Source organism: Podarcis pityusensis, assembly GCF_964106645.2.
Source record: "Podarcis pityusensis genome assembly, chromosome: 7".
Taxonomy (NCBI): domain Eukaryota; kingdom Metazoa; phylum Chordata; class Lepidosauria; order Squamata; family Lacertidae; genus Podarcis; species Podarcis pityusensis.
This window is the reverse complement of record NC_138031.1, coordinates 59264472-59288684: the sequence shown is the minus strand read 5'-3', so window position 1 is coordinate 59288684 and position 24213 is coordinate 59264472. Positions and strand designations below refer to the sequence as shown.

The 24213-nt window shown below is 42.7% G+C and overlaps 1 protein-coding gene across 10 annotated transcripts in view; it reads left to right on the top strand.

The window, feature by feature from the left end:
* LOC308481672 (uncharacterized protein) overlaps positions 1 to 24213 on the top strand; it is a 395496-nt gene that overhangs the window by 323262 nt on the left and 48021 nt on the right. For 7 of the 10 annotated variants that reach the window (XR_013988772.1, XR_013988773.1, XR_013988774.1 and 4 more), the window contains one exon: positions 7511 to 7611. The exons of the other annotated variants lie outside the window; for them this stretch is intronic. The gene's annotated coding sequence lies outside the window, so the exon portion shown is untranslated. The remainder of the gene's footprint in view (positions 1 to 7510; positions 7612 to 24213) is intronic. 10 annotated transcript variants of the gene reach the window in all.

The following is a 24213-nucleotide window of genomic DNA, read 5'->3' as shown; positions in this document are numbered from 1 at the left end:
ATATTTTGTACTGCCTTTCAGCTCTAAGAAGAGTCCAGGTAGTCAACTGAAAACAATTAAACACCAACACACTTAAAAAGACTCAATAAAACAGATAGAAAAAGCCATAACTAGCTAAAACTCAAACACGCACTAAAGACCAGGCAAAACTACAGGATCTAAACTGACCACTCAGAAGGAGCAAGTCTAACTTTGCTTGGGAAGCAATTCCACAATTGGCAGGGGGTCTGCCACTGAAAAGGCCCCATCTCACAGTCTTCCTTACCTGATGGTCAGGTACATTTGGAGGGAAGCAGACCTTCAAATATTGTAGTCTTCAACTATTAAATGCTTCAGATATAATAACGCATGCCTAGCACCATCACTATCTGTTTTTAGTGACAAGAAGACAAAAACATTTTTATTCACCTTAGCTTGCTTTTGGAAGTTAATTTTGAGACTAAAGTGTATGTGTGGCCTCTTCCTCTGTTCGTCTTTTTAGTGGGTTGGGTTGAGTTGGATCAGGCCTTTTACACATGTTATTGTTAAGCAGTTTAGCTTGGATTTTTGTTTTCTTGTTTGGTTTTACTTTTGTTTGTATACTTGTTTTTAATGTTAGTCAGTTTGTGGTGGTGGGGGGAAACGACTAAGAAAGAACCACAAGTACACTAACATGGACTAGCACCTCGAATTGGGCCCAGAAATAAATCCGAAGTCAGTGCAAATTGAACAAGAACAATGTAGTATATGGCAAGAAAAGCAGATGCTAGAAAGAAGTCAATAAGGTATTTGTGAGGTTTATACCCAACTTGCTGTGGAACTCACTGAAACTGGGCTGAAAAAGGCACAATAGTAGGCAAAAGCATTTTTGAAGGGTTATTATTATTATTATTATTATTATTATTAGGCAGCCCTAGTCATTCAGAATGCTGTTCCTGGATCCTGCCCTCAGGAAATGGTTTGTGTTGCATGTTACATTGCGCTACAGCAAATAACACAACTGCCACTTTAATATTTGAACTTTTAAAATATATTTCATTGCCAGATGTGAAACTTTATTAAGATGTTGTACTCCTTTTCCCCCTCCCCGTCCCTTCCTGCATCCTTAATGTGCAGGAGCCATCTGTGTGCATATATCAGCCAGCAACACCTCTCATCCAGTTTCCAAATCTTCTTTCCCAGTACGTATGAAAGAGCTTTGGAAATCAAATGAATAAGCAATCGTTTTAATTAATGTCCAGAACTTCAGATAGTTTAATGAATATTTCCACCTGGACCTACGCAATGGGGATACACAGAACTCTGTGAATCCGTAGTGATTTCGTAACTGCTTGCGCAGATAGGTGAAGCTCTGGACCTGTCAGCAAAAGCTAGTGGGCCAAGAGAGTTGATGTCTTGGGGGCAAACCCTATAACAGGAGGTGGCGTTGGAAGGTACAGCCACAGCCACACCATACATGTCAAGCAGTGTCATACCACTTCCCCCCCTCTTCTCCCCTTGACTTCACTGGAAGGGAAATTAACGACATCAGCTCCAGGGCTAAATCTGTGGGCATGTCCAGGTAACAATATGTCTTTAGATCCTAGAGATCCAAGGGTTCCCTATCCTTTCCCTGGCATGGTTGCATAGCTGACACAACAAGCAAGCATCTAATCCCACATTTGGGCCTTTTCCAAGACAACTGTGGGCATCAACCACAGGGTTGCCTACACTGACCTGCAGGCGCTTTCCCGGATTTCAGATGGGGATCTTCCCTTCCTGCAGATGATGGGCTTGAACCAGGGGCATTGTGTGTGCAAAACATATGCTCTATTACTGAGCTCTTCCCCATACAGCTTGGGAAGGAAGGGGTTATGATGTTGGCATGAGCCTAAAACCACCCCTTCCCCTGCCAAACTAAATACAGCAATGTCCGATGCATGAGTGATGCATGAACAGAACTGAGGTGTCTTCCCATTTATGCTCTCCTGCACATCACCCATGCACAATTGTTTATCATAGGACAGAAAATTAATCTGTTCCTTTATCTTGGATTCATCCCTGATTTGCTTACTTTGTCAGTAAGGCTGGTTTTCCACATAGCTTTCAGAATATAAAATAATAACTGAATGAAGGTCAGGAACTGGTTTTAAAGAACCCTACATGTAAGCAGTAGGAAATATACCTTGAGTTATACCGACCTTTTTACTCTGATTTTATCTAAAACAACTCCAGCTGTGTCATGTCTGCCTCTTCCATTCTAATTGCTCACCATAATCTCTGAAATCTGGGTCTTTCATAAAAAATGAATGTGGGGGGACTGGTTTGATTTATGTGTGTACGTGTGTGTGTTGGTAAATAAAGCAAGTAGCTGTTTCCTCCCCTCACCCCTCTCCACATAAAGGATCTTGACATTTTAAAAGTATCTTTTCAAAATGATTGTCACAGAATGGACAGATAAAGAATAAATAAATACTTTGCTGCTATACACAAAGGTCAGTGTGACAACTCAAGGGAAAAAACCCCAAGCAAAGGAAATACAGTGGTGTGCTGAATATTTATTATTATTATTATTATTATTATTATTATTATTATAAAAAGAGGTTGAGAAATTATTCAGATTTTTCTTGCCTTTTTGGTACTGAAGTGTGTCTCATATACCATGCTGAAAGCCAAAGAGGTAAATTACTAAAGTACACAGTTAAACCGAGAACTAGATCTTAATTCATTAACATTAAAAGTAGCCTGTTGGTCATTCCTGGGACACAAATCAAAGATTGAAGGCAGGTGTTTCCTTGCCATTGCCAAAGCTGTTGTATATACAAGGGATTTAACCAAGTGCAAGAGCTTTTGCGTTCACTACAAGGGAAGGAGAGTTCCACATTCCTAAACCAGCGGAGGCTTTGACCATTCAGCCAGCACAAAATGTCAGTGCAGTGTTTCACTCTTATGGCAATGTTGCTGGACCCTGTTTGGCTGGGAACTCCTCTAGCCAAATCATTTCAGCCCCTGAAACTGTAGTCACTAAGGAAGAACGTCCATTTGGGCCAAATTAAGTGAGATATTTGTTTGTACCTCATTTGAGAGGAAGAGTGTGCTCTAGAACAGCTGGTCATGGAATTGTGCAGAGGGGAAACATCTGGACATGTAATCTTAAATGGTGTCCAGAACCTGGTGTGAGGTGTAAGTGTCGTGGAACTGACTGGGAACGGGCTTCCCACAAGCATCTGGCTGGCCACTGTGAGAACAGGATGCTGGACTAGATGGGTCACTAGCCTGATCCAGCAGAACTTTTCTTGTCTTCTAAGCTGCTTGTGCCCTTGTCACAGCCTTGACTTGATAAGTGCAAAAAGCTAGAAATAGATCTTTCCTACCATGTTCTTTTTCCCAGTAGTGATGTATGGAAGTGAAAGCTGGACCATAAAGAAGGCTGATCGCCGAAGAATTGATGCTTTTGAATTATGGTGCTGGAGGAGACTCTTGAGAGTCCCATGGACTGCAAGAAGGTCAAACCTTTCCATTCTTAAGGAAATCAGCCCTGAGTGCTCACTGGAAGGACAGATCCTGAAGCTGAGGCTCCAATACTTTGGCCACCTCATGAGAAGAGAAGACTCCCTGGAAAAGACCCTGATATTGGGAAAGATGGAGGGCACAAGGAGAAGGGGACAACAGAGGACGAGATGGTTGGATAGTGTTCTCGAGGCTACCAGCATGAGTTTGAGCAGACTGTGGGAGGCAGTGGAAGACAGAAGTGCCTGGCGTGCTCCGGTCCATGGGGTCACGAAGAGTCGGGCACAACTAAACGACTAAACAACAACACCATGTTCTTTGGGATGCGGGTGGCACTGTGGTCTAAACCACAGAGCCTAGGACTTGCCGATCATCTGGAGGGCCGAGTTTGGGGATGCCTGCTCATGAGCATCTATTTACTCCTGAGGAGCACTTGTTTCTCAAATGGGCAGTTTTGTCATCTGGTAGCTGACTGAGCTTGCACCTTTAAGTGCCTGTGCTTCCTAGGACTTTTGGGTGCTGAGCTGCCAGCTTCAGTTCTCTAAAGGTGCTACCTGTGTTTTGAGAAGGAGGTTGGGTTGCCATGCTCTCTGAGGCGCCCAGATCCCCCTGTTCTGGCTGTTGGTGCCTTGACAATGGCTGCTGTTCTGTGATGTTTACTTTGGTGAGGAATCAAAATAGGATTCCTCTCAGTGTGGGCACAACAATGAATCGTAATACATGATTAAGTGCATTAAGGACTGGCATGCTTTGAAAAGCAGAGGTACATTAAATTAGAAATGTAGCAGCAGTTTATATGGAAAAAGATAAAGAAAAAACATTTGTACTTAGAGGTTTGACTGGAGGCATTAAAGGTCTCTTATAAGGCACAAACATATATGAGTACATGCACACTAAAAACATACCTAACTTATTAAAGTGCGTAACAACTGGCTTATTGTCCAGTGTGAAGTTGGAATCAGCTTGAAGTCAGAAGGAGAAGCCTAATCAATTTCTTCTGGTTTTTCAAGTGTTTACAGATATGAGAATGGCCTATTCCTCCAAGTGCAGTAGCTGTGTGGTCCAGGTTTCCCTGATCCTTTTGTTAGCAAAGAATAATCACTGCAAAGTACGCATAGGGTGGCCCTTCAAAATGGTAATCGAGATTCCCTAATTGCTGTCTAAGGCATATAAGGAGACACGGAAATGATAGAAACCACAGTGTCCTTTTTAGCAAGAGCATAACCCAGAGCTAGCTACTCTTTTAAAGGTCAATGGCATTAAATAGGATTGCTGCTTAACAGTTTTGAGTTTAAAAATTCATTAAATAAGTGTCGACGTCTTCAGCCACTGCTCTAATGAATGTTTTTGCATCTCATCAAAGCAGGGTTTGTTCACCTTCACAATCTTCTTATACATTTCATATTTCCTCTGTATAGACCTTGGATGGGGAAGCCTGCAACGTTGAAAGCGTGATGCTGTGGAGGGAACGCAATACTGTAGTATTGTTATTATTATTGCCAGTAAAAAGTAGATACCTAATGATAATCATGGACTAGGTTTACTGGGGGTATATTGGTGCAGAGCAACCATTTTGTATATGTGTTGGCCTTTAAGGATTCCTTTTAAGTATTTAGAATTCCCCCCCCCCCCCCAAACAGCTCACTAAATCGCTAGGGATCATCCCTTCCACCATCTTGAAAATATCTCAGGTCATTAACTATGTTATTCATTCCAAATCCTTGTTAACCCACTTCTTTAGCCCAGTCCCACTCCAATCATACATATCAAAATACATGTGTGCAATGTTTGTTTCAGAAACCTCATGGAAAACCTCACTTAGGATCCAGTCTAAGTCCCTTCCCACCCCCTTTTCAGGGTTTACACCAGCTTAATATCCACCAGGCTCAGCTCAGCCATCTGGCAGGATGCTGGAGATAGGCTGGTGTTTCTTTGACTGAGCTGAGGATGGGGAGTCGTGGTAATGTAGCCTGGTTGTGCTGGGAACCTTTTGGCTCAGCCAGAGATCTGCTAGATCTTGACCTCGCTCATCTCAGCAGATCTTGCTATAGGATTGTTCCTTTAAATAATAATTTATCAACATGTAAGACCACATGCTTTTTGGACAGCATTTCACACTGTGTGCCGTGAGGTAGGGTTTCCTAACAGACACCAGACTTCCCCCTATATCCTTGCCCTAAGAGCAGGGATGGGGAACTTGTAGCATCTCAGATGTTACTGGACTGCAACCTCCACGCTGCCTGGGGCTGATAGAGTTTGGAAAGCCCCAGGTCCACTCGCCTAAAAGTTGCCATTTATTGCTCTTCGTTTCAACACATCACCTCCGCACAGTGATCAGCTGAAGTCATTGTATGAACAATGACCTCCTCCAAGCACAAAATATTCAAAATATTTTGACTTTTGAAAACTATTGGGTGGCATCCAATTCATTCGCTCTCTTATCACAAGGACTTTGGCTGCACATTGGGACTTTCCTTCCTTCTCCCCCCCCCCAACATCTGTTCTGCCCCCACCCCTGGCAGCCCTCTGGAATATATTTGGGACATCTACAAGTTCTATTGCACAAACAGAAATCCTAATAGAAAATCCTAATAGAATGGGTGCATTGGATAATGCTCTGTGTTTTTCATATGTGACGTCTACAAAATGTGAGTGTTATATCACCCTTTGGCAGAGGCATAGCGTGGTGGGGCAGGGGGGCATTGCCCCAGGCACACATTTTTGAAGGGGTGCGATCAGGTGCCCCCAGGACAGGCACAGAGCCCTGGCAGCTGAGGCACGGTGGCAGGTGGGTTTGTCTAGCGAGCAGGTGGATGGAGGCAGCAGGTGAGGAGCCCATTGGAGGCAGGCTCTGTTCACCCTCCACACAGGCACCATGTGCCCACCTGGCACACGCCACCACCCCAGCTGCCTAGTACACCAAGGGGGCACAACATTTGCCCCACCCCGGGCTCTGGCAACCCATGCTATGCCACTGCCCTTCAGTGTAGAAATCAGTATGTGGTTTACGTCGTCAGGCATAGGTGGGAAATAAACTTTCTGACTGCTGGCTTTCTGTTTGGTTGATGTGCGGGTAACATTCAAGCAAGCAATCCTCACTGAGGCGGCCCTGCTGTGCAACAAAATTGTAGAATATGAGCACCTGCATGCTTGAATTGCCCAACCCCAAACAGAATTAGGCAGGCTGTCCTCTTATGTTGGATTATGGCCATGGAGTATAATTGGACTCTGTCTCCTCCTCAGGATTTCTCTCCGTCTTTTCCCCACCCCCTCTCTCCTAGCAGAGGAATTGCCTTCTGGAGGCCTAGTCAAAAGGGAGAGAGGATACACTGAGAGGCCCTGAATGATTGAACTTTTCTTACCACTCTTTTGAGCTATGAGACAGGCAGTGTGTTTAAAAATAGACCTACAGCCCTCCTTCCTGTGTAGCGCTTTTCACAGCAATTTGTTCTGAAGGATGAAGTCATGCTTGGAGCTTGCTGGTGACTAGATGGGCTGTTTCCAACAGAGTGTGCAAAAGTACAGACTGCAAGCTAAAAAGAGATGGCTGGGGGTTTGCAAGCCCCCATACCCAAAGGCTAGCCGAAAAGAGGGAAGGGATAGATAAATACTTAAAACGCTTTCAGAAATGAGAAACATGAAAGGAAGATTTATGGATTTCTACATTTGTGAAGCCATCTGGAGAACTGGGGTTTGCACAGAGTTTGGTTTTTGTTGGTTCAGGATCTGGAGAGGTGTGTGTGTGTGTGTGTGTGTGTGTGTGTATATATATATATATATATATATATATATATATATATATATATGGATTTTGCAAATGCATCGATCTTTCTGTGCTGCTTACTCTGTGGCTTGTGAGAATTTAAACATGAAAGAAGAAAAACAACAGGCCAATCCCTTCAGGATTTCTTAGTTACTCTAAGGGGTCCAGCTCTGAGAAAATACCCCTAAAACAATATCTATTCTCTTGTTAACTCATAGGAGCACAATGTCATTCTTGTTGTGTTTGGACAGTTGGTGACCTTTGACTCCCCCATTCCAGAAAATTGCTTTCGGCTGAGAGAGAGGCTGCAAAGAGCTTTCAAGGCCTGGACTTTGGTTCATGGTCTTGAGCAAGGCAAACCATCCCTTTTCACCCGCCAGGTCTGTATACTTTCAAATCTATATATATATCGCTCTGGCGAACGAGACAGATCAAAAGGCCCCCCTCTTAAACAGGTTTCAAAAATGCACATCCGCATTGCGGAAAAGGAGGACTGTATGGAAATCAATAATATCACATTCAAGCAGCCTCTGCGACTTTGACTTCAAAGTGACTCCCGACGTGTGTTCTCAATTTCAAAAGAAAATGGGGGCTAGAAAAGAGAGAAATGGGCGCAAATGCCTCTCTCCCCTCAGTTCTGTTTGTAAGCCAGCTGGGTTCTAGGATGTCCCTTTACTGTTTTGTGAGGGAGACCCTGCTGGGCCGCATCTTGGGGGCAGGTTTGTTAATTGCCTGCACCTGTGACTATCACCAAAGACAAGGTTGCCAGGAGTTGCAAACAGCCCACCGGCTCTTCCTGCTTTTGGAATGCAAATGATTCTGACTTTTATGAGGGAAGAGGCAAAGAACAAGTGCAGAAAGGGCAGCCAGCCTCCAGAGGTGTCTTTCGCTGTTTTGCTTCTTGTTTGCGTTGGAGCCTTATAGCAAGATCCTAATTTTAATGAGATCCTCATTTTTATTTCTTTGGCCCTGGATCTGACAAGTCATACTCTTCAGTAGCTCCATTGAAATAAATTGACTTAATGTCATGCCAAACTTTTAAGTCCATTCTTTTCAACGGGTCTACTCTTAAGTTTTTATTTTATTTTATTTATTAGTTGATTTTTCAGATGGAAAAGAAGCTCAAAAATGAACATTAAAAGCAATAGTAGAACAACCTAAAACACACAAATGCTATATACTTATTTATTTAAAGAAGGGGCCCTGGTTGTTGTTTGTGCTATCAATTAAGATGGCTGGCTGTTGTTAGAAGCTTTAGGTCTCAACTGTGTTTTCTATTTTAAAAAACAGTTAAGTTCCATTAGTAAGTAGCAGCGTCTGTTCATATTGGAAGCCTGAAGATATATGTATCTAACTCTCTATTGGAGCAACTTCCAGACATTTCCCTCTTTACCAGGCTGGAGCGCTTGTGGAAAGAAGCTGTAAGTGAAAGGTTGGCAATAGCAGGACACGATGGGACATTTCAGAACTGCACACTCATAGGGTTTCTCACACGTTTCTTTCAGTGAGTGTGCAATCTGTGTATCCAAATAGTTGAGCTGTACACTTATACATGTAAGATTCAACAAGTGTATCATTGGTGTACTTGTATACACAAAAGGTGAACTGTGCAAATCAATACGTATGTACTCCTTCACACAAACGCTTGTACATATGTAGAGACAGCTTTTATTTCTGTTCATTGTAATGTATGGACAAGCAGTATCTGTCCCTTTGGCTTCGGCATCCTCATTCCATACCTTGCTTTACCTGTGAATGGGACAGGACTCCCTTTAAAGGAATACAAATCTGCCACCACAACATGATTTTGGCCCAAGACCTCCTTTGTTACAACAAATGGCTGTATTGTGTGCCTACAGACCTGGATCCTCAGGTCTTTTTTCAGATGGTGTGATGTACCCTCAGGGGCTATCCATCTACCACTGAACCACACAGATAACATCGCTGCAGAAACCACTTCTGCTTTGAGGGAATTGTTTATCAGCAACCACACAGATAACCTGAGTTGTGGGTAAGCTGTGATTCAGCAAGTGGATGTTTTGCTGTGGAGAGGGCTTGGATGGCTTGATTGATTTAGTGGACTTGTATCCTGATTCTCCTGATATCCCCAAAGTGGCTCACAGATCATGTGAACAGGCTGTGTATCCAACTTAGTCCTTCTCAGAGTAGGACCATTGCAATGGGAGGAAAAGCAGAATACTAGCTGAGTAATGACAACGTTGTGTGGCAGCATGCCAAAAAAAAAAGCTGGAGAAAAACAATAGCAACTACAGTGGTACCTCGGGTTAAGAACTTAATTCGTTCTGGAGGCCCGTTCTTAACCTGAAACTGTTCTTAACCTGAGGTACCACTTTAGCTAATGGGGCCTTTCGCTGCCGCTGCGCCGCCACCGCACGGTTTCTGTTCTCATCCTGAAGCAAAGTTCTTAAGCTGAGGTAATATTTCTGGGTTAGCAGAGTCTATAACCTGAAGCATCTGTAACCCAAGGTACCACTGTATGCCATAATAAGTGGTAAGAGCACAAAAGCCCTGACACTTAGCTGGGTACAATCATCACTCGGATGCATTTGCTAAACAAAACCCTGCACAATCAGTGCTAAAAATGGGTAGGAACAGATACAGTATGGGGTGTTCTTTTGGGGAATTAACCCACAGCCACAATTTACTTTCACCTCTGTTGATAAGTGAAGGAAACCCAAAATAAACGGATGTATATCCCTATCCCCTTTATTCCATATCTATAAAGTAAAACCTTCTTTCGATTCAGTCTCCTCCAGGTGGCAAGACTAATGAAAGCCAGCCCCTGAAGCAGTTCTCCCCCAGCTGCTGGAGCTATCAAGTGATCAGTGTCATCCACAGGCAGAGGCCCCTCTGGCTTTCAAGATGGGGTTTGCATGACGAGTGCAAAGGATACCTGCCCCATGTGGGTAATTTATAAAGCTGAAATAAAAGAAAACCTGAGGCTTATTTGTGATTTATTTTACTTGTGAAATAGATGGTCACAGAAGTCTAAAGAAAGACCCAAGGCTAAAGCTATGTTGCAAAACACAGCTAAGGATCATATTGCTACATATAACACACTGGAGTGGTGTACGGATAATTTATTTCCCCCCAAATCTTTATCATTATTATCATTATCATTATTTAATGGAAACTATAGACGGCTACATACTCAAGTTCCTTATCATAGTTGGTAGGGTATGTGATTAATGCACTGTTAGAATTAAAATATTGTAAACGGTGTTTCCAGTTAATGCATATTAAGTAGGGGTGGGGGTAAGGCTGCAAAAAACCCCATAAGGCATAATGTAGCCTAGAACACAATGGCCGGAGTTAAGCATCTTTAAATCCTATTGCTTTTCATGAGAGAGAGAGAGAAGCGCATGCTTATCTTTCCTGTTGGAGTCAAGAGAATGCCAAAGCGCTTGACTTTGGTTGGATCATGTCCAATGTAAGTGGTTTCCTCAGTGATTAAATTGTTCTTAGAAACTGGAAAACAAGATGATCTGTTAGTAAATTATACTTTGATTCTCACAAAGCATCTCAGCTTGGATTGTGCACAGGGCCATACATTCCTGGTTATATATTTGGAAGTAACTGCATCTGGTGGGAAGGTGAGGGAAAGTTTGTTACTCAGGATTGTTCAAGTTCACAGCATTAAAATCATGGCTATTGTTGTTATTAAAAATGTTCTGATACAGTTTTCCATGGGATTGTTTCCTGTGAATGTGAGAAGTAGAGGGCAGTGAAGGCACAATCTGGTATCAAAAAATGAGTTATTGATTCATTTAAATTGTTCGGCACCATTTCATTAAAAAAAATATCTTTTTCAAGGACAGTGTAAACTTGGGATGAGGAACTTCTAGCCAAATGCAGACCTCTCTATTTGCCCTTGGGCCCTGCTTCCCACCTTCCTTAACTGGAGTGTGTTTTTGCTTGACTGGAATGTGTCCTTGGACTCTAAGAATGCCTCTTGCAGGCTTGGATGGATGGAGGACAGGGAAGAAAGTGTGTTTAGAAACTAGCCTACTGTGCAAAGGTAAAATGCACATTTGTTGCTCTGCCCTCTTGATTGTTCAGATGCAGCACTTCAGCAGAGAAAGTTAATGTAATGAGGTTAAATCTTATTTTCAGTTTTAATAGGATATATACCCACTGAAATCAATGATAAGTCAGTTATTACTTAATTGAGCACCTTGGAGGAAAGGTGGGATACAAATGTAATAGTTTCATTTAAGAATTTTTCTCCATGGGTCTAAACTGAATAAATAAATCAGTATTCCTGATTTATTTATTTTTAAGATGTGGGAATTGCTTAATGGATGTATAAATATCATTGGAATTGGTGGGAGATAAGCATTGGAAGCATACTGCTTCTCTTGTTTCCCCCCTCTCTGATGTTGCCCCTCTTTTGTCTGCTTCTCCTCCCTCCACAATAATTGCTAAGCGTCCAGTATGGCAGTACATGCCCATAAACAGGTTAGATATTTGTTCAAACATGCATCAGATGTTAGACAGGTCTAGTGCCACTTCCAGAATCTATGGATGTATGTATAATCAGTGGGTTTTATATAGTAAATTCTAAACTGAAAACAAAAGAAAATCTAATTGTAATCTATAGGATTAGTGGGCAAGATTTTGGCATATTTAACCATGAGTTAAGGGCAGCGCGGGTGGCACAGGTGGTCTTTATCTCAGTAATGGGTAGTACTTTATTGCACGCTGCTTCATGTGCACAAGGTCAGCCTGTAGGTAGCTTACCTGATTCTGAAGATGTTCAAATTTTCAACCTAAACAGTGTTAAGTATTGGCAGCGTAAATGCTGGCCCTTGTTCTGCCAGCTGGGCTGCTTCTGATGTATATAAACACTGCCTGCGTTTCCGTGACGTGCAGAATAGCTTTCATGAAAGCAGAGGACTTTCCCCATCATCCTTTATTCCGATGTTCCCCTCTCACTATTGTCTTCAGAAGAGTTAGAGTGCAGAAGTGCAGCTGTTGGGCAGGATACCTCGCCTGTGGATTTAAGTTTGTTTTAATTGGTCCTAAAGCCGCAAAAGGAGGCTGATTGACACATGGCATGTGCTTCCTGGCAATGAATGAAATGCCTCAGATAAGTGCCAACTTAAGCTCAAAGAAACACTCGGCTTCATCCAACTGGAAATGGCTTTCTCAGTCGGGAGGGCTTGAATTGCAGGAGCTGCTGTGCTACTGGAATCCTCCTGGACCTGATCTCCCCAGCACCTGCCTCTGTCCATCCCCGCCCCCACTTCTGAAATGTGTTATCAGTTTAAAGTTGCAGAGAGTTGTGCTGAACCCTCCATCGACAGATGAGGCCAAAATGCTTCCTGGCAGCACTGGCGGGGGGACGACGACACACACAATAAAAACAATATCTTTGTGTCAGTCTTTTTCAGCTCCACATTCCAGGTAGTCTTCAACCATGATGAATCATAGAGTTAGAAGAGACCAAGGGTCATCTAATCCAACCCTCTGCAATACAGGAATCTCAACTAAAGCATCCATGGCAGATGGCCACCCACCCTCTGCTTGAAAACCTCTGAGGAAAGAGTCTGCAACCTCCCGAGGGATTGACTTATATGGACTTATATTGTTTTACTGGAAACAGAGAGCTCTCGGTGAAAGCATTAATAACTTCCTTATATTTAATTAGCATAGCTTTCTTGGGTTGCATTTGACCCCCGATACCAGATTGGTATACTTAAAAAAAAATCAAAAAAATCAGTGGAGCATTAACTCTGTTTTTCACAGCAGCAGCAAAATAACTCAGCCACTGCGTTTCTTATTATGCTTGGATTTCTTTTTGTGGAAAAAGGCCTTGGACATTTATTCCATTTTCCTTGCCATTGCCCTCTGATCATGGCGTTGCTTTCATTCTAAACTGCTTCCCACATGATAGAATTCTGGAAACTACAACTAATCCAGAATACGGCAACTAGACTGGTGACTGGGACTGGCCACCAAGACCACATAACAGCAGTCCTGAAAGACCTACATTGGCTCCCAGTACGTTTCCGGACACAATTCAAAGTGTTGGTGCTGACCTTTAAAGCCCTAAACGGCCTCAGCCCAGTGTACCCGAAGGAGCATCTCCAGCCCCATCGTTCAGCCCAGACGCTGAGATCCAGCACTGAGGGCCTTCTGGCGGTTCCCTCTCTGCAAGAAATGAGGAAGTTATTAATGCTTTCCCCCTATTTACAAAAAGGGGAAAAGAGAGGACCCAAATAATTACCGCCCAGTCAGTCTGACATCAATACCAGGGAAGATTCTGGAGCAGATCATTAAGCAAACAGTCTGTGAGCACCTAGAAAGGAATGCTGTGATCACCAATAGTCAGCATGGATTTCTGAAAAATAAGTCATGTCAGACTAACCTGATCTCGTTTTTTGACAGAATTACAAGCCTGGTAGATGAAGGGAACGCAGTGGATGTAGCCTACCTTGATTTCAGCAAGGCATTTGACAAGGTGCCCCATGATATTCTTGTAAAGAAGCTGGTAAAATGCGGTCTTGACTATGCTACCACTCAGTGGATTTGTAACTGGCTGACTGACCGAACCCAAAGGGTGCTCATCAATGGTTCCTCTTCATCCTGGAGAAGAGTGACTAGTGGGGTGCCACAGGGTTCTGTCTTGGGCCCGGTCTTATTCAACATCTTTATCAACGACTTGGATGATGGACTCAAGGGCATCCTGATCAAATTTGCAGATGACACCAAACTGGGAGGGGTGGCTAACACTCCAGAGGACAGGATCACACTCCAAAACGACCTTGACAGATTAGAGAACTGGGCAAAAACAAACAAGATGAATTTTAACAGGGAGAAATGTAAAGTATTGCACTTGGGCAAAAAAAATGAGAGGCACAAATACAAGATGGGTGACACCTGGCTTGAGAGCAGTACATGTGAAAAGGATCTAGGAGTCTTGGTTGACCACAAACTTGACATGAGCCAACAGTGTGACACGGCAGCTAAAAAAGCCAATGCAATTCTGGGCTGCATCAATAGGAATATAGCATCTAGATCAAGGGAAGTAATAGTGCCACTGTATTCTGCTCTGGTCAGACCTCACCTGGAGTACTGTGTCCAGTTCTGGGCACCACAGTTCAAGAAGGACACTGACAAACTGGAACGTGTCCAGAGGAGGGCAACCAAAATGGTCAAAGGCCTGGAAACGATGCCTTATGAGGAACGGCTAAGGGAGCTGGGCATGTTTAGCCTGGAGAAGAGGAGGTTAAGGGGTGATATGATAGCCATGTTCAAATATATAAAAGGATGTCACATAGAGGAGGGAGAAAGGTTGTTTTCTGCTGCTCCAGAGAAGCGGACACGGAGCAATGGATCCAAACTACAAGAAAGAAGATTCTACCTAAACATTAGGAAGAACTTCCTGACAGTAAGAGCTGTTCGACAGTGGAATTTGCTGCCAAGGAGTGTGGTGGAGTCTCCTTCTTTGGAGGTCTTTAAGCAGAGGCTTGACAACCATATGTCAGGAGTGCTCTGATGGTGTTTCCTACTTGGCAGGGGGTTGGACTCGATGGCCCTTGTGGTCTCTTCCAACTCTATGATTCTATGATTCTATGAGGTTACAGGGAACCAGGCAGAGGGCCTTCTCAGTAGTGCTACCTGCCCTGTGGAACTCCCTCTCAGCAGATGCCAAGGAAATAAACAACTATCTGACTTTTAGAAGACATCTGAAGGCAACCCTGTTTAGGGAAGTTTTTAATGTTTGATGTTTTATCGTGTTTTTAGTATTCTGTTGGGAGCTGCCCAGAATAGCTGGGGAAACCCAGCCAGATGGGCGTGGTAATAATAATAATAATAATAATAATAATAATAATAATAATAATTATATATTACTACTACTACTACTACTACTACTACTACTACTACTACTACTTACATTTGTATACTGCCCTTTATTCAAACATCACAGGGTGGTTCACAACATAAAAACACAAATTGAGGACACAAAGTACTTAATAAAAACACCAACAAAGCTTCAATATTCTTTGGGGCATTCTGAAGCTTCAGCAGGTAACAAAAATACAATGGTTTAATTATGATGTATGAACTTGCTGATCTGACTACAGCACGTGGATTCATGGGTTAAAAGGGGCTGAGTAGAATAGCTATGCATTTTTTTCTGTTGTTGTTTTCCTTGGAAATATTTTGTCATGACTCCCATGCACTTTAATAAGCCCGAGGAAAGACAACGAGAACATATCTGATTTATAAATAAAAATAAAAACCAGCCAGACAAAGGGGTTTCAGAAAAAGAGCAGGTGCTTAAAATTCTATAAAACAATGCACTGTGGAACAAACAGGATGCCCTCAGAACTGCTGGAATAATCTGGACAAACTGTTGACACAGTGGAAGACAGGCCCCAGGTGCTGCCTGACTGCTGTATCCTGCCTTTTTTTTGTTTCTTCTTTTAGTTTTCCTTGCATTTACAAAAATATGACAACAATTGTACCTAAATACAAGATTCCACATGCATCTTGACTGGGCATCACCATTCATCATTCTGAACCATTTTTATGCATAACATTAGCAATGAACTAATAAGCTCTACAACATTTGAGAATTTGAATCAATTTAAGGCTTCCCGTACAGTTTTGATTCTGGGTGCTACATGAAATCTGGATGAGTGTATTTCATTTTCTGAGATTTGCTTGGTTGCAGCCCAAGATGGTGGAAGTCAAAATGTTTGACTGCCCCATGGCTTTCCAACCCGCCCCCACTCCATTCCCAGGGAGAGTTTTATTTAAAAATAAATAAATTAAAATCTCCCTCTCTTGAAATATCTTGTTTCCCAAATCTTAACAATGAAGCCAGTTGAAAAATACTTATTTTAAATACATGCCTATAATGAAGTCATGGCAAAAGCAAAATCTTAGTGTGAGAGAAAACAAAGGGAAGGTGCACTTAACTCCCTTTGTTGCTTTGACCTCTAGCCTGCCGCTGATGAAACAGAACATCAAAGCACTTTAAAAATGATATTTAAAACCCACTTAAAATCAATAGATACGGTGGACGCTCGGGTTGCGAACGTGATCCGTGTGGGATGCACGTTCGCAGCCCGCAGCGGTGTGTCTGTGCACGTGCAGGTTGCGATTCGGCATTTCTGCGCATGAGCAAAGCGCAACCCCCGAAACCCCAAAAAACCACAACCTGAAGCATCTGTAACCCGAGGTATGACTGTACATTAGTATTGTTACAAGATTTGAGGTGCGCATAATGCTGAAATTCACCTACAATGAAGTCTTCTGGTGCAGTAAGGCAATAAAGATGTTACGTTAAAAGAACCATTCTGACAAATAATTCCACAGCATATAAACATTTGAGTAAGAATAATTTTAAACAGTGTTTTGGGTTTGGAGGAAATCCATTACTTTAATATAAACCGTGGCTCACTATAGAAATACAGAGATGGGGAGCTGCAAGCTTCTCTTTATTTTCAGGATTGCATTTTAATAATGCCATTGTTAAAGGAGCCCATAGAAATGGCAGGCAATTAATTTCAAGGCTGATTTCCCCTCCATTCCCCCATCTTTCTCCTATTTTGCCAATAAACGTGTTTGAGCCAGGTGTTAATTACAAGCACCAATAAAGCCACAGAGCTGTTCTTGTTCTCTTGGGGGAAATGACTGGACTCAGCACTTCACTGTTACAGTCATTTAATTTATTTACTGCACCTAGGTTCCCCCATCTGGTTATGTGCATTCTGAAGAGGGTCTGGGGGGATGGGGGCTTTGTTGCCAGAGGAGGATATTTTCACCATAGTGAGCAATTTCGCTGTGAAGTTTGGTAGTGTGGATCTGACCTTCTGCCTTGAGATGCAGCTACTTCTTTTACTGCAGGGACCCAAGAAAAGTGCCATACACTGAGTCAATAATTGATCGGTCCATCTAGCTCAGTGTTGTCTTTCTACACTGACTGTCATTGGCTCTCCAGGGTTTCAGACTGGGGTCTCTGTCAGCCCCATCTGGGTGGAACTTGGGGCTCCACCACTGAGCTACAGCCTTCCCCATTCTGTTATGTTGTACTTAGCTCACAAACACACAAAGGAGGCTATGGACTGAGCTGCAGGCATGCATTCTCCATTTTCTTTTAAAATAAAAACTGTGTTAATATTTCACTCTTTCTTTCAAAAGTTCAGAGTAGCTCACATGGGTTTCCCAGTGGTCCCTACCCATGGGTTGTGTGTGTGGGTCTTCTTGTTTCTCAGTGGCCAGGTTTATCCCACTTGGCTTCGCCTTCAACAGTGATAAAGCATTAGGTGTGACTAGATCGTTTAATAAGGGACGCGGGTGGTGCTGTGATCTAAACCACTGAGCCTCTTGGGCTTGCCAGTCAGAAGGTCGGCGGTTCAAATCCCCATGATGGGGTGAGCTCCTGTTGCTCGGTCCCAGCTCCTGCCAACCTAGCAGTTCGAAAGTGCAAAAATGCCCCAAAATGCAAAAACGCCCCAAAATGCAAATACAGTGGTACCACTGGATGCGAATGGGATCTGTTCCGGAGCCCCATTCGCATCCTGAAGCGAACACAACCCGCGTCTGTGCATCTACATGTACGTGGGTCGCGATTCGCCGCTTCTGCGCATGCGGGTGACATCATTTTGAGCATCTGCGCATGCGCGAGTGGTGAAACCCGGAAGTAATGCGTTCCGTTACTTCTGGGTCGCTGCAGAGCGCAACCCAAAAACGCTTAACCTGAAGCAACTTTAACCTGAGGTATGACTGTAGATAAATAGGTACCACTCCGGCGGGAAGGTATACGGCGTTTCCGTGCGCTGCTCTGGTTTTGTCATGCTGGCCACATAACCCGGAAAAATTGTTGCAGACAAACGCTGGCCCTCTCGGCCTGTAAAGCGAGATGAGTTCCGCAACCCCAGAGTCATCTGTGACTGGACTTAACTGTCAGGGGTTCTTTACCTTAACCTTTTTTTTAGATCATTTAATGGGGATTTCTACTCAAGCCTGGATTCTGGAGCTGAATTCAAAAGTACTCAGCGTTGCGAGCACTGCAGCTTTCTCCCATTCTTTCTTTTAAAAAGGACATGAATAGCCCTTTTTGCTGGAAAGAGAGACTTCAAAGTGTGTGTGTATGTGAGAAATGCTTGGTAAAATCTCAGAAATTAGAAGGAATGGGAAAGAGGCTGAATAAAAGTTGTTTATTATGATTACAATGAATGTCGGCTCATTTTCTCCCCCCCCCCCATGTATGTATGTGTGTACAGTTTTTATACTACTGAACTGCAATTGTCTGTAAGCAGTACACAGAAAATAAAATACAAAAGAGTCAAACATCAAAGAATGCTATGTACAGCTAGTCACTATTTTGCATGGGACTTCCATTCCCTGTTCCATCTTGCTCCCCTTCTGCCCTTTTTGTGATGTGTTTAGTGGTGTTTTGGGGTCACATCTGAGTTTGGCGCCATGCATGTGTGCACAATTGCACTTCATTCAGATGCGCATTCATCAGTCGTTGCCTGTACACAATACCATCAGGCCAGCATAGTATTTGCTTGGCTCATAGTTTCCTGGTATGTTTGCTGCTCTCATAAGGGCCTGTAATTTTAGATTCTGGATGCAATGGCCTTATCTCATTTCAACCATCTTCAGATGGTCATGAGTATTATTACTTCAAGATGCGGTAAGCCAGCCCTGTTGCATTGGGGGTGGGGCAGCTGTTCTCATTCTGCTGAATGGGCTCTTAGATTTCTTTCTGACAATCCTGCCCTTGCAGCACCCCCGATAGAGACCAATGCCAAGGGAATAATCTTTTAAATGTGTTGCTAGCTATTGTGAACCGCCCATATATGTAAATGCTTTTCTTAACAAAATTAATCAGATTAAAAAATATATATACCATATTATCAATACTAATATGAAAAAAATCATTATTTAACAAATAAGACAAATGGAGAGGGACAGTATGTTACCAATAGTATTGGTGAGCCTTGTTGATTGGCAGGTACAGGATTTCGCTGCAGAGAAACGCTTGCCTATCTGGCAGGGGTGTTGTTAGGGACCTAAGAGCCCAGAATCCTGGATCTTTTGTGGTGGGCTCCAGATCTCCTGCCCTTTATCTGTATTCCTTTAACAATCTCTACAGTGTAGGGGCATCTATTCACGCAAAGTAGCACATGCACATTTGTGCCAGACCTTTAAAGGGCCTAGCAAGGTCCTTGCAGTCTGGACATGCCCAAAGGATGCAGCAAATAGAGCCCCAGGCTGAGAAGTCAATTCTGTGAGCCTGCAGCCTGGACGCAGCTTCAAATTTGTACAAATTCACAAAGGTTGCAGAAAACTTTGGTGAAACACAATTCCCTCCCCCCTCCTTGCATCCAGTAAAAGAGGGAGAGTGAGATATCCTTGAAAGTGATATATCCCTTTATGTTGTAAAGCAAGGAAATCCTGCTGCATTTTGTGAGAAAAGAGCACGGAGGAGTTTTAGCCAGATGGAAAATGTGTAAAATCCCAGCTGATTAAAAAAACACCACCACCACCACCTATGGAATCTGGCACTGGAAACGAGTGGAATTTTTGAATAAGGCAGTTGATGTTTTTCAGGATGTGGTTGGAATCTTACATCACTGTCATAGTTCCAGATATGGCTCTGGGTGACACACATACTTGGCACTCTCAGTCTGTATAGCATGGACCAAGGGAGCTATGTTTAGATTCCAGTCTGTTCGCAAGGACAACCCTCTTCCTCCCTAGTCTCCAGCTTGTTTTGTTAGCTTAAAATCATCTTTTTCACACACACACACACACACACACACACACACACACACGGAGAGAGAGAGAGAGAGAGAGAGAGAGAGAGTTAAGAGTTGCAATCTTATCCACACTTTCCTAGGAGCAAGTCTCATGGAAGAGAACAAAGTTTTCATCTAAGTAGCCTTGTAACAGGATTTCACTGTCAAATCCCATACAGCCACAGACCCATTGGCATCTTGGATATAAGTTCCTGCTGCTTGCCAAATGGAAACCACTTTCCTTCTCCATGAGCTGCAGGATCCTTTTTGCACACAAAGGCTGTGGCATCACAAGATGCACAACTTCCTTGGGATCAAAACAAACCCAGAGCAGCTACATCAAAGTTCATCTGTGACACCTGGCACATAACTGGTTTTCTCTGTAGAAGAGATTCTAACTAGTAGCAGAATTGGTCTCTAGCACATTCAAGGCTGTTGTTCTCTGGGGGTTAGCACATTTTCCAGCAGTTAGGTTAATCAGAGAATGGTATATCCATCAATGGACCTGCTTGTCATGGATCCAGAGACTGTTATTAAGGTTCCATGTGGATATAATTCCCAGAATCACTGTAGGGGGACAAATGTGTAAAGAAGTGTCATGCCAGTGCTGAGTTCATTGTAGTTGTGAACTCCTTTTCTGTTGAATTAAGTTAGGTTTTCCAACCATACTAACTTTTAATCTCTCATCTGCATTAAACCCAGAGCAACATGTTTCAAGCAGCCAGAAGTTTTTCTGTGTGTCAGTTATACAGCTGCAAATAAAACGTTTTAAGTGTGTTTTAAGTGTGCAATATACAATGTGACGCTCGATGGTGATGGTGAGCCTTATGGAAAATTCAATGCATTTCTTAAAAATGCTTTTTAAAAAGCATTTTCAGAACAGTTTTTATTTGTGTGTATATTCCACCAGAGCTTCTGAACAACCTAGGTGAGTGAAACAGAGAAATAGGCATTTCCATGCATATATATAACTAAAGTATTTTAAAAGCCACAGCTAAATGCTAATGTAGACGCTCCAGAGCAGTAGTTGATGATGAGGAAGCTTCTGTGTTTCAAAGAGATGAAAATTTGATCATGTTGTTTGGCTGCACATTGACAGACAAACCATTGGCAATGTGTAGGGTTTTGTGACTTGTTATGGTCATCTTCCAGCACGATGAGCGACCTTATAGATTATAAAACCAGACATGGCAACTGAGGTCTTAGTTGCCATGTGTGTTTGCTCTAGATGAATCTTGTGTGGTTGTGTGGTTCACGGTAAAAAAAAAAACCCCAACCCTCATCAACCACAGTTTTTATTAAAGAAAAACTTCCCAGAGAATATTCATCTCTGTAGTGTCTGCATGTCACCAGTATGCCCACTCTGCTTGGGACAGACTGAAACGACAGATAAAAAGAGTGCCACTTTATCTCAGCCACCAGGATATCAGTTTCTCACCCACCCCACCTTTGTAGAAGCCAAAACTTGGATGGTATGTGTGCCTTTAACAAATGCTTTGGGGTGGATGAATCTTTCAATGTCAGTTCCTACAGTTTTTCATGTTTCCATTCTTTTAAGTTTTCTTCACAACATTTCTGCATACGTTAAGGGAAAAAAGTCAGCATGAAAATTGTACCATGTTTTCCCTAGCATATGCCTTTTTGTATACTTTTTGCCTACGGCATATGTCTTTGCCGTCCTGAGATCTGCAGGTATATAGCGGTATATGAATTCAGCTAATAATAATAATAATAAAATAATACCCCCCCACTAGAATGCAGGTTTTGTACATTATTTTCCACTAACATATTATTATGTGCATGGGGGGGGGCTGGATGACCGCATCACAAAATTCAGAGAACTGCAAATTTCAGTTTGCGAATTTGGTTAGTAAAACACAAATTTGTTAGGTTTGCATTAACATATGAACTGAATGGATTTCTTTCCTTATCCTTACAAATGCTTAGGGCCAAATAAGTGGCTGCTTCTGATTTCATGACCATATGTCCCCCCCCCCCCCGACTTGTCCTTAGCAATGGAGGAGGAACAGAGAAATTTAACACATTTTATTTATGAGAATTTCTAGCCTGCTATTAAACATATGATCCAAAGTCAGGTTATAGCACAATAAAGCAATAAACCCAATTCAACAAAACCAATTCAATATAATCTGGAAGGAGATAAAAAAATACAGCATTCTTTAAAAATATATCCTGGGAATCACAATCTGGCCTCCACACTTGCTGCAGCAACACAATTCCTGATAATCCCTGCCCCCCGCATAGAAAAACTCACCTGGCTTGCTCCTGGCAACAAAATGTCAGACATGTTGGGGCCAGCCATGCCTCTGTGGGGAGGGCAATCCGTTGGCAAGGGATCCCCAGTGACTTAAGCATGGAGATGAAGCTTTGTGACATCAGCTCTGTACATTAATGGCAGGGAAGGCAAGGGACTTTTTGTTTATTTTTGTCCAAACTTTTCCTTCCTCTCTACTGGGCTTCTTGTCTTCTTCTTTCCTATGAAAATAATAATAATAATAATAATAATAATAATAATAATAATAATAAATATTTATAACCCACCCATCTGACTGGGTTTCCTCAGCCACTCTGGGCGGCTCCCAAAAGAATATTAAAAACACGATAAAACATCAAACATTAAAAACACTCCTTCAGGTATACTGGGTTGAGGCCGTTTAGGGCATAGGCTGCATTCACATGGCAGTTTATTCCTTTTCCCTGTTAATTTCTACATTACATCTGAACTTTCACATGATGTGAAAGCTGCTTCCAGAAAACTGATGGAAATAGTGCATGTTCAGCATTCATTTCTGTGTTATACAGTTAAAGAAAAATCCTTTTGCAGCCCCCTTGACCTGGAAAGTTGTGGCAGTAAAATGATGAAATTTGGGTTGGTATAGTGACATATAGTTATTTCCTGATGTTATCATGGAACAGAAGCACTACTGTTATTATCACTAGCCCATGTCTGAATACACCCATAGAAGGGCATCTCCTCCCTCTTTCTGGGGCTTTTGATATTTTTCCTCTCTCCTCCATCCTTCATTCTGCCAGAGGTACTACAGCTGGGCTCCTTCATCTGCCAGAAGTGGAACCTCCAGGTAGGCTTCTCAGGATTTTCATCCCCTACTGGTGGTGCAAATAGGGGCCTTATTAAAAGGCCAGGTGCTAACAAAGCCCACTATACTAGTCTTGTTTGTTCATCTTGTACTTGATGTGAGCCTGGATTGTACAAACCCTACAAGTCATATCACTAGCCTAGCTGCTTTGTCATATGTGCAGCATTGTTGCTTTACGTGCTAACATCCAATCTCTTTGCTTTTAGTGGATTTTATGATTAAATGCAGAGTTTGGGAATCCACCACAGTAAAGCGTAGCATGCTCTAATGAACTAATGGTCTGAATAAAGCTATCTTAGCAAAGTGAGGGGGAGAGGAATGTGTGGTGTTTATTTAATTGACAGCAAGCCACAAAGGAAACTTGCTGTATTTATGGGCAGTCGTTCCAAAATGGAATGTGGGATCAGACATTTGTGCACAGCTGGGGATTTGCCATCTTGTTTAAGTTTACTTAAAACAGTTGCTTTAGCCCCATTGTGCTCCTAGGTTTGCTATATGATGTTTATATGCTGCGTATGAGTTAGAAACACACACCATAGATTTAGGAGCCCGCATCTCTGTCTGGGAATATCTCCACACAGCCGCTCACCATTGCTGTGCTGACAGTACAAGTACCCACACCAAGCCCAGGGAAAATGTAGGTTTAGTGGGGGAGAATTCTGTAGTTAGAGTGACTAAGGAACCATCGGTGCTCTATATTTAAAGTAGTATCACTTTAAAAATGAATGCTTCCCTCAAAGAATCAGGGTGCTGAGACTTGTTAAGAGACCCCTATTCCCCATATAGAGCTACAATTCTTAGAGTTGCTTGGGGAGAGGGATGGCTGTTAAACCACTCTGGGAACTGCAGCCCAGGGATAGGGGTCTTAACAGCACTCAGCAACGCACCCTTAACAAACCACAGGTGTCAGGCTTCTTTGGGGGAAGTTTTAGCTGTATGAAGTGTTATGATATTGCTTTAAATGTAGTGCAGAAGTGGCGTCATTGCTACAAGAGTGCAGATGATGGTCTGAGGGCGACTTGCCTATCCATCACCATTAATAAGCACACATTTCAACTGCTAGTTGTGAGCCAGTGTG